At 35.5% G+C, this 11,079-nt stretch overlaps 1 protein-coding gene across 8 annotated transcripts in view; it reads right to left on the reverse strand.

Moving 5' to 3' along the window:
• LOC131040437 (uncharacterized) overlaps positions 1–6,187 on the reverse strand; it is a 110,456-nt gene extending 104,269 nt beyond the window's left edge. For all 8 annotated transcript variants that reach the window (XM_057973359.2, XM_057973356.2, XM_057973355.2 and 5 more), the window contains exon 1: positions 6,015–6,187. The gene's annotated coding sequence lies outside the window, so the exon portion shown is untranslated. The remainder of the gene's footprint in view (positions 1–6,014) is intronic.
• Positions 6,188–11,079: the final 4,892 nt, after the last annotated feature.

An 11,079-nucleotide genomic window follows, 5' to 3' on the forward strand; every position in this document is an offset into this window, starting at 1 on the left:
CAATCCTCTCTCAACCACGCCATAGGAGCCAAGATTTTGACCCCAAACAAGGAGCAAATAGAGGTTTAGGAAAATTCGCTCAGGAGTGAAATTCTTCCTTTGATGCCATTCATCTTCCATTCATCATTACTTTACCTTGAACTTAACTTATCAAACCTCCTCTTATCATGATCAAGTCAATTTGACATCAATTTAGCTTAAAACAAGATCCTTTTAGTGCATTAGGCGAAATAGGGAATCCTTCTAGGAATTTCGCTCTGGACCCTTTGGAAGGGTCAGGAACGAAATTGGCTTTCATGCTCAATTTTCCTTCATAAAAATTCATTTCTCATCCTTTTCTCATCAAAAAACAAGTCTTTGCCCTTCAAAAATGCTTAGGAATAGGTTGGTTCAAGGGTTTGAGCAAGGTACAAGGTCTCTTGAAGAAATTCGCTTTGGACCCTTTGGAAGGGTCAGGAGCGAATTTTGCATTTTTGCACAAATTCTTCACACTTTGTGACCACAACTCACTTAAATGCATATCTAAGGATGCCTCTAAGTTCAATCACCTCAATCAACGCTAGGCTCTATGCAAATTGGGAGCAAAAGGAGGTTTCAAGAGAATTCGCTTTGGACCCTTTGGAAGGGTCAGGGGCGAAATAGCTATTTGCACATCAAACTTTCATTACTTCCCTCAACCTTGCTCTTAGTCTTAGCTTTTGGGTCCTCCCTCCATCTCAATCAAGTCCATTTGCCCTCAAAGTGATGTCCACTCAATGCTTTTGGTGAGAAATTAGGCCTTTATAAGGATTTCGCTTTGGACCCTTTGGGAGGGTCAAGAGCTTAGGTGAAATTCGCTCTGGACCCTTTGAGAGGGTCAGGAGCGAAATTTGCTCTTTTAAACTCAAATCCTTCACTTTCTCATCATTTCTCTTTACTTCAATTGTCTTCAAGGCATGATAACGTCCTAGTTGAGGTTCCACGGCATGAAATTAGTCCATTTTGAAGCAAAAGGGAGGGTCTTAGGAAAATTCACTCTGAACCCTCTAGAAGGGTCAAGAGCGAAATTTGCTTCTCTAGACTCTATTCATACTCAACTTGCCTTGGACTTGTCTTTTCAAACCCTCCTCTATCACAACCAAGTCAATCCACCCTCAAATGGGATTCATTCAATTGTTTGAGTGAGATAAGAGGTCCCTTGAAGGATTTCGCTCTGGACCCTTTGGAAGGGTCAGGAGCTTAGATGAAATTCGCTCTGGACCCTTTGAGAGGGTCAGGAGCGAAATTGATATTTTCGCTCAATTTATCCTTCATTTTACTTTTGTTTTGACCTTGGTCTATGCTAGGAAGGCATCCTAAGGGTTTTCCTTTCTCAAATTTGGGATCAAAGCACAATCCTTGGCAAATTCGCTTCGGTACCTTTGGAAGGTACATGATCTCAAGAGGAATTCGCTCTAGACCCTTTGGAAGGGTCAAGAGCGAAATTTGACATGTTAGTTAAGTATAAGAAAGAAGAAAGATATAAGGTTCCATATATATTGTCAAGATGTTTGAGAGTGGTTTCGGACCTCCAGGAGTTATAATGCAAAATCTAGTTTTTGGAGGATTCTTCAATTTTTCAGACTTAGTCAAATTTCATGATCAGGATGACATTCCAAACTTAGCCAAATTTCAGGACATTTGAGGATCAGGATGACATTCCAGACTTCTTAAGGCAAATTCGCTATGTCCTTGATGTAAGGGATGGGACCTAGGAGGACATTATGCATTCAACTAAGGTTTGATTTAGCAACTTGAAGTGTGACCGGATAGTACACAAAAAACACCCTAGGAATGATCTAAATAACCCCTAATCACTCAATTGACCTGACCTCTTAAGGAGATCCACCTGACTCAATCCCTTCAATGCAAAGGCTAAGACACTAAAACAACTAACAACAAAACCAAAAGGGCTAACCCCAAAAAGCAAACTGTAGGGGTCCCCATTTGCAATGGGGCGATGTGTGACTACGTCACAACACTATCAATGACCATGAATCTAGTGCCTTTGCGCTTTTTAGGTCCATCCATCAAGGATGTCCTTATCCCCTAATATTTATGTATGTGATTGCACTAAGGGCTTTGAATATCTTCTAGCCAATTTTGTTTCCAAAAATTTGGTCAAAGGCATTTCTTTGTCCAATACCTTAGCTCAAATTGTGAATAGGCATTTTGCTAATGACTCCTTTCTTACTCTCTTGGAAGATGAAGGTAACATCAAATACACCTCTTTTGGTTTTGTTCCCAAGGTTAGGCTACATGGACTTGGATTCATGTTTTTCCAAACCTTTTGGCTTGAGTTGTTCTCATGGCACATGGTTTTGTTGGGGGGTTTCCCTAGAATCCCCTCCATATATAAACAGATTTGGTATGCTTTCAATGGTGAAATTATTTTCAACGTATGCAATGACAAGAATTTTTCTTTATTATCTAAATGTTTAGTCGATACTAGCTTCTCGCTTTATGCCAAGGCTACGATTTGGTCTAGTGTGGTTATGCATGTCATTGGGGTAATGCCCCATGCATTGTTGCCAAAGTCCCTTTGACTCTTACCTCTAGTTAAAACCATTCTCCGCCTCATGGGTGTCACTGGGGACATAGCCACCCTAATCATGGTGAATAGGATGCACACTCTCATGCCTCTCATCCTTCTGCAAAAAGAGCCAGGAACCAATCTCAAAGAGGGTGGTCTCAATTCACCTGCCACCACTCTGCCTCTTCGCAAGCTCCTAGTTGTGGGTTCAATGTATGGCCATACTTTGGCAACTTCACTAACCTTGATCTTGCTATATCACTTGTTTGTGAAACTTGATCTCCTAAAGAAGACAAAAAGATGAGGATGGCAATGCTGGTTAGGAGCATCCGATGGAAACTCTACACCCCACTGATGTCTACGCTAGATCGGATGATTGAGACCGTCCTCCTACTAGTGCCTTAGCTCTTGCTGCATAGTAGCCTGTTATTGAATTTTGTTCTAGGTTTTATCCATGTATGGACTTTGGGGTGTGATTTCCTCCACCCACCCTTTTTTTACAAATATGTGTAATATTATTTTATTAATATTCATAATTTCATACAAACACTTATCAAAAAAATGCTCACAAAGAGGTGAATCGTTGATCAATTGTGTGGAAGGCAGCTCATCAATACACTAATGAACACTAAGCTCCTTTTCTTCTTTCCTCCTCCAATCCTTCTACATCCAGCTATTACCCATGCAAGCAGCAGTGGAATGTGCAATCATAGGACACATTTGGCAAACATTTGAGGCTATTCTCTACTCCTAAACATTGTACTTAGAAGACAAGGAAGTTGAAGACAATAACTTCTTGTCAACATCAATGTTCATATAAAATGTGGCAAACAACAAACACTTCCTAGAAATATTCACAGGATCAATAACAATGAGCTGCCCAAGGGAATTGGCTATACCTGTCACCACCTCATTTTCCCAGTATTCCAATAGTTGGTCAGGCAACCTTACCCAGATAGGGATCCTACTGAAGCACTCCTTTGCAAGATAAAACCCTGGTCTCCACGTTTGAAGGAAGAGCCGCATTCTCTCTTATGAACCAAGGATCACCTAAAAGGATTCACTGGTTTGGTGTCCCTGTGTTTCATGTAATTGCACACCCTAGCAGTAATCTCAAAAGACTTCAATTACTTCGCATGAAGAAAATCCTCCAACACTTTAGGTCAGTTGATGACCTTATTCATATGGTTTCCAATGTTTACCAACTACTTGCTAACATTTTAGTAACCTTTATGATCTCACATAAAAAAAGTCTGCTTCCCATAATTATCTTCACAAACCTGTCTTGACCCATACTCCTAATTTCTATTTGCATCATACAAAGTCAAACTGTTTCCCTTGGTTCTTTAAGGAACACTCCTTCATTCCATGCTGCTGATTGTTTGCCTGCACAACACTAAGCTCTGACTGGACACAAATTGACAGTTATAATGGCCTGTTTCCAAGATGTCATTGCATACCAAGAAGTATTTTATGATCAATTGTTTATACATTTATTTAACATCTGTCTGCTTGATTTTTATAGCATCCTTATTTTTTGCATCCATAAAAATTCATGAAAACTATCAAATTTTTAGTTAGTGTTTCCTTTTCCCCAATATCAGAGGTCTATTTCCCTACCTACATAAACTATCCACTGTCAGATTCAAATCTGTGTCTCCTCTATGGAAAGCACAGCCATTCATCATTACTCTCACTCAGGTTGTAAACATCTCATTGAACAATATATAAGGCTTCCATGAGGAGGATTCTCATACACCAAACTGGTCTCTCATTTGGTGTTGACCTAGACAACTACTTTTACCCTTATATTTGCCATCGATTCATAGGCAGGCCTTTCAACTACCTCCAGGATTTAATGAATTTCAAATTAACCTTTCAACTACCTCCAGGATTTAATGAATTTCAAATTAAACTCCCCATAGTTAATAAGCTCTAGTATTGAAACCAGTTTATTTACATGTAATGCTTGAAGTAATAACTTATAGACTACTTGATACCAAGAAATCATGTATGTGTGTTTCTTTTATAGAATCAATGAGGACAAGAGTGGATCTATTAGCTTTGAAGCTGCTCTGTAATTTAAACTAATCCAAATTGCAGATTCTTGTACCAGAGAGTATTATGTCCATGCAATGAAAAAGACAGCCTACCCTTCTTCTTGATTCAAAAGATTGAGACATAAATTTATTTACATTAATGTTGACAGAAAAAAAAAATGCAACTTCCTTGATGGTATTTAAGGACAGAACACAATTAGATTATAAAGGACTTGAGATCAGAAGCTTCAGTGATCAATTTTCCTATAAAAATGGTCTTCTAATCTGATTTGTCAAACAACAACTGACTTCACTGCATTTCAGATAGCTACATCCGGGATGAACAGGAAAATAGAAAAATTAACCTCAGTAGTTAGTCTTTCAAGAACAAAATTTTGATTTTTAATCAAGAAGATGCCCGAGCAAAGGCCAAATATGAGATGAAATTCTGAAACCTATTGACTCAATGGCAATCGGTCCTATACAAGTATTATTCATAATAACAGTCATAAATCAAGACTTCAAAACACTAAATGAAAGGGAAGCCTTCTGCTAAGTAACCTGGCCTCAAGCAATACGTGCTACTCAAAGCATGCCCCATGTAAAAGAGCTAGCTAGTTGCCAGCCGTTGATTCCCACTCATTATAAGAGTTTTGAAAATAAAAGTTGTGGTACAGAACGGTCTAGCAAAATACAGCCCTTTGTGCTTGGCTATGAACAAAGAAACCCAAAAAGACTAATGCCCCAATTCTGTAAGAAGTCTATCTAGATGCAACCCTTTTTCTCAAAATTAATGGCTGAATGAAACCCCATGCATAAGCCAAAGCTAGTTCTCAATAGACGAGTATATTGGCAATGCAAACACCCACAAATATAGACTTGACATGATTAACTCCTACACAAACAAAATATGGAATGTGCATATAGTTGGGTAGAGTGAAGTATCTTTGGAAAACACCAAATATAATAAGCATTAAGCGCATCACTGCAACATCAAGCCAATTCCAGCACAGAAAGTACATAATGCAAATGAAAAACAAAAGATGCTTATGTCTTGCTCTATACATTGGCAACTAAATCGTTACCTATTTACCAATTTATTATAATGTAGCAGCAACCTACAATTCGATTTCCCCATTTTGCTTCTAAAAATTCAACAGACTTTTACCCGAAACATTTTAGCCCAATATTATAATCACGGATTGGATAAAATTGCAGAGACATGATGTGTCAAAGATCTGAACATTGAATTCATTTATCAGATTTCAAACTGAAATAACTCATCCATAAACATAATAATAAAACACACGTGGATTGTAAATAAAGACATGACGAGAATACAGAGCAGCAAATATTGATCTGAACATACATAATAACAAACAATGTGTGAAAAAGAATGTAGATTAAAAGGGCCGTGGTCCAACCTTGTATTCCTTATAGCTCACAACCTGTCCATGATGCTCACGTGTATTATGTGGGGATGATTGTATTTGTTTGGCTCGCTCTGCACAGGATCTATGAGGCCTCCCTTAATGGATGTTCATAAAAACAAAAGTATAAAGCAAAGCTGATATCGTGAACAAAAATACTAAGGGAAGAGAATGAATGACTAAATACATAAATTGAATATGGCGAACTAATATTTCTGTCTAATCTAATTTGAGGTTTTTGTTTTTATTTAGGACGGCATTTTCCTTAGTTTGTTATTAAGGGTTTAATTAGTTGATGTTTTTTTTTTAAATTGTCAAGATATCTATATGTATATTGTTGCAGGGAGATAAAATGTAACCTCAATAAAATATGAAGTTTCATTAAATCAACTGAGTATTTAGGATTGGGATTGGAATAATAAATGTGGAATTAAATTTATTGAGTTTAATTAAATTAAGTGTAATATTTATTTAAATTTTTATTGAAAGAATATGTTATTAAAGATGTTGGGAATTAATTCGTCAATGTGTTGAAATTTAGTGTCTTATCTAAACAAATACATCTGAATATGAAAATTGATTATACTTTGATCTAGTTGAGATACATGCCTATAAAACTAGTCTTTGTACCTAGAAAATTAATCTCACATGCAGAAATAAACCCATATACATGGAAGTGAACTAGCGAAGAATTAGTAATTATAGCAATATCTCAACTCATTCTATGTGTGTCTAACGTGGGTTGGTGTCTAAAGACATCATAGAATTTACTATGTGGGAACTTATTCTCCTTTGGTCAAACCCCTAGGCAAGCCAATTCAACTACGATAAACTAAGATAAAAGAAAATAAACAATCATAAAATAGCTTAGGATGATGATACAATCTAATGGTGTAATTTGAATCCTCAATGATAATTATGGTGACATACAAATAGATAAGGGCACATGGCCATCATTTGTCATGCCCAAAAATTAGGGCAAAAACGGAAAGATTTTTTTTTTTTTTTAAAACAACTAGTTAATTAACAAAGTTCGCTATCACGACATGTGTTAACATGTTGGCCATAACAAAAATCGAACTAACTCTGATACTAACTAAGTATCGAAACTTAATTAAAATTTAATTGCGGAAAACTAAATGTTTTAATTTATTTTCTCATCAAATATAGTCGATAGTTTAATTTATTAAACTCTTTCAAATGGTAGACGTAGATAATAAAATTGATCTCCAATGAATCCATATTGTCTAAAAGACATTTTAGATCATTAATTAATTTAATGGATTAACGTGTCAAATTAATTTCTAAATGACATTATTCGATGAGGAAAATTATCTTTCCAAAGTCAAATTTAGTTTTCAAGGAATTAGTTTCCCTTTCTATTTAATTAAGGCTTCACAAATAGTTAATTCTAAAAATAATTAATTGGAATTAAAACTTCCCCGTCTAACTAAATTGAAACTCTAACTAATTTTAAAAGTAAATTTTCCACAACTTATAAATAAATTTCATGTAAACCCTAATTTAAATTACATTATAAAATTTACTTTTTTGACACTTTTTTTTTAAAATCCCTTAAACTTAATTATTTTCCCCTCTACCCTAGCTCTAACCGAGCTAGGGTTTTCTCCCCTTTTTAATTTTTTTTTTTTTTTTGACCCTACATTTTGCAGGGCGGCCATGGACGGCGGACGGAATGAGCGAACAGCGGACGGGATGAGCGAACGCAGGGAGGAGGCGAGAGGCGAGAGTCGGCGCCGCCGAAGTCTCCACTGTGCCTTGCACAGTGGGCTCAGTCGCCAGCCACTGTGTATCACACAGTGAGCACGACCGTCGGCCACTGTGCAATGCACAGTGAGCTCGGCCCCCGGCCGAACCCTCCACTTAAACAATTTTTTTTTGTTTTAAAACTTTTTTTAAAAAAATTTTATATATATATATTTGTTATTATGTATATTTAAAAACATTGATAGAAGTTTATTTATATTTTCTATGACAGAAATGTATAATGTTTTTTTTTGTCCATTTGCTTTGTGAATATAGGATTTAAATGGAATTTATATATTTTTAACACTCTGATTTTTTTTTACTGTTTATTATCAAATATAAAAAGTCTGAGGTAAATAAATATAAAAAGAACACAACAAAGTAAATAGCTATAGATTTATTTCCTGCATTAAAATAATGGCAGATTTAAAATAAAACAACTATCTTTGAGCTTTTGACTCCTATTTCTATAGCTTGGTAAATCTTCAGATATCAATAAATGTAATAGCAACTTAACAATCTAAAGTTTATTAAACTAATGATAAGGGATTAGAAGAGAGAAAATGTTTTAGATTTTATTCCTACAATTAATTATGAAATTTCATTCTTGCAACTATTATTTTCTAGGATCCAAAAACTTAAATCTTACAATAGGAAGTTTAAACTACAACATACACCCTTAAAGTAACATGCATACACTCATTTAGATGCTAACAATAAATCCTTCTCATATTTTTCTGCAAGTAGAATGTAGGAAATTTCACAGATAAGAGAAAATATTGAATCAAATAAAACTGATTTTCATATTAAAATGACTATTGCATGCAAATCAAAAGCAGGTTTTTTTTTTAAAACAGGAATAGAAATAAAACAAGCTTTTTACAACTCTAAGATATTTTGCAAAATATACAGGATGTTTCTTTTTTCAACTACAATCCCAACTCTCATGTCTATATTTCAAATTTACAACTTGCCTCTCATTTCAACGAATGAGGGCGTATTTCTCCTAACAAAACTAATAACTGCAAATAAATTTAGATTTCTTCAACAATAATCTTTTGCAACTTTTCATTTGTCCTATCCTTTCCTCTTGACTTTCCTGCATAATAAATCACAAATATGACAATGGAGTGCTCACCTCCCAGCCTAGGCTAACTGGTAACCACCCCCGAGCTCGGAGAACCAAGCCCTAGACGGGTAACAAACATGCAAACACATAGAACACAAAAATACACACACAGATATTCAAACACACTCCCAACTTGGCTACACAACACCACACTTTGGTGATGACTTTTTTTTTAAGGGTGGTAGTGGACCAATACCCTGAGGAGAACTGCAAGTATGGAAAACAAGTAGCCACCTCATGGCACAATAAATACATCAAAATCTCAACCCCTTATTCCTTATGCCCCCCAAAGGCATTCTAGCCTTATATCCCTCCTTATGACCCCCACTGCACAAACAGGCCATGTAGCAAGGGTCACACAAAGATCCCTTGTGATCGCTCTCAAACGAGAGTCTCTCACTCGAGGGTTGTCACTGCTACCACCCACAAGATCCTCCTCTCTCCCAAGAGTAAGAGGTCTTGAGAAAACTCCCAAAACACAACAAAGCATAATGCAAAAATTTCAAATGAAATTCTAAAACAAGACATTCAAGAACACAGATTTCTTACACCAATCATACTCTCAAACACATATAAGAAAATAGACATTTTAAAGAATAATGAAACCAACCTTAATCTGCCCAATGGTAGTATAATATTTGAGGAAGAGCTGCCCAATCCACGGATCTTCTTCTTCTACCCTTAGTCAAATTTTCTATTCCAAACTATTCTTTTCTTTTCAAAAATTCTCTTGTCTCCAAAAATGGAGATTGGGTGATTACCCTCCAATTCTCAAATTCTTGCTTAAGAAGCTCATTCTCTGAGTTCTCACAAGTTTCTAAAAACCAAAAAGGAAAGTAAAGCAGAATGGGAAAAAGACTCCCATTCGAATAGGAAAAAATCTCAATTAGATTTAAACTTCTAATTTTCAATTTTCGCACAACTCAAAAAAGCCAATTTTTAAAGTGTCAAAAAGGTCACTTAAAAGTAGAAACTTGCCTAAAATTACCCCTAACCCCTAGGTATACCTTATGGGCTTTAGGAAACCCTATTAAACTACCCCTAGGTGTTCATTTAACCCATTTTAAAACCCTCTAAAGTTTATTTTCGGGTCAAACATATGTTGACCTCTCCAAAGATTCTTTTCCCAAAGTATTTATGACAACACGTTATATTATTTTTAAAAAAACTATAGTTAAACACTTTCCCACCAAGAGACAAAAATAAAACATTTAAATTTAAATCCACACGTGTCAAGTGACACAAATAAAACACTTTTACAAATTAAAACATGAAATCGTCTCTTGTGGGTTTTACACACTAAATTTAAATGACACTTAACACCCATGCAGCATACACTGTTACGAATAAAATACAACACAAATGGGGTGTTGTCTCTCCAAATAAACAACCCCTGGCTTACGAACATACATAAGTCTAGGTTTGGTTCTCCGTAATTTTCCATGGTCACATGGTAAATTTTCTGCGCATCTCAATTTACACATTAGTACTTTCAAATATCCACATATAATATAATTCAAAGGAATAACAAACACATCATCACTTGCATACAATTTTTCATCTACACAGATTAAATACATCTTTTATCAAGCAATTTCATCCCAATCCACATAAACTTAACCATACATCATAGTTCTATTATCATAGTAAAGTCTTGCAAATTCAATAACGACATATATCATTGCAATATCATCCTATCTAACAATCATGTATTGTTCTATCTCATAAAGCATATAAGTAAATCATCAAAACATAGCAATGTTATCCAAATCCTGAAATCATATAAGTTCTAAGTCTCAAAATGCATCAAAATAAAGTATCCATAATAGTCTAAATATAAAATCCACTGAATGTCAGACTGAGTCGAGGTGAGGCCTCACATCATTCATCTATAACTTCAAATGGATAAGGAATGCCCCTCAATACAACAACATAGCACATTTTAGCTCACAAATGGCTAGTAAGAAAAAGTCAACAATTCTAAATTTAAATTTTGAGATTTAAAAGTTCAAGGCTTAGATCTATGATTGAAGAAGTGACTTATGTCAATTCTGCAGTAGAAATTTTGATCTAGTGTGGTGATTGGGCATCCTAGGGGTAATTAATGATGCAAGTTTCATGTGCCCAAAATTGGATGGCCCTACATAGCAAGTATGATGATAC

Source organism: Cryptomeria japonica, chromosome 6 (assembly GCF_030272615.1).
Source record: "Cryptomeria japonica chromosome 6, Sugi_1.0, whole genome shotgun sequence".
Lineage (NCBI taxonomy): Eukaryota > Viridiplantae > Streptophyta > Pinopsida > Cupressales > Cupressaceae > Cryptomeria > Cryptomeria japonica.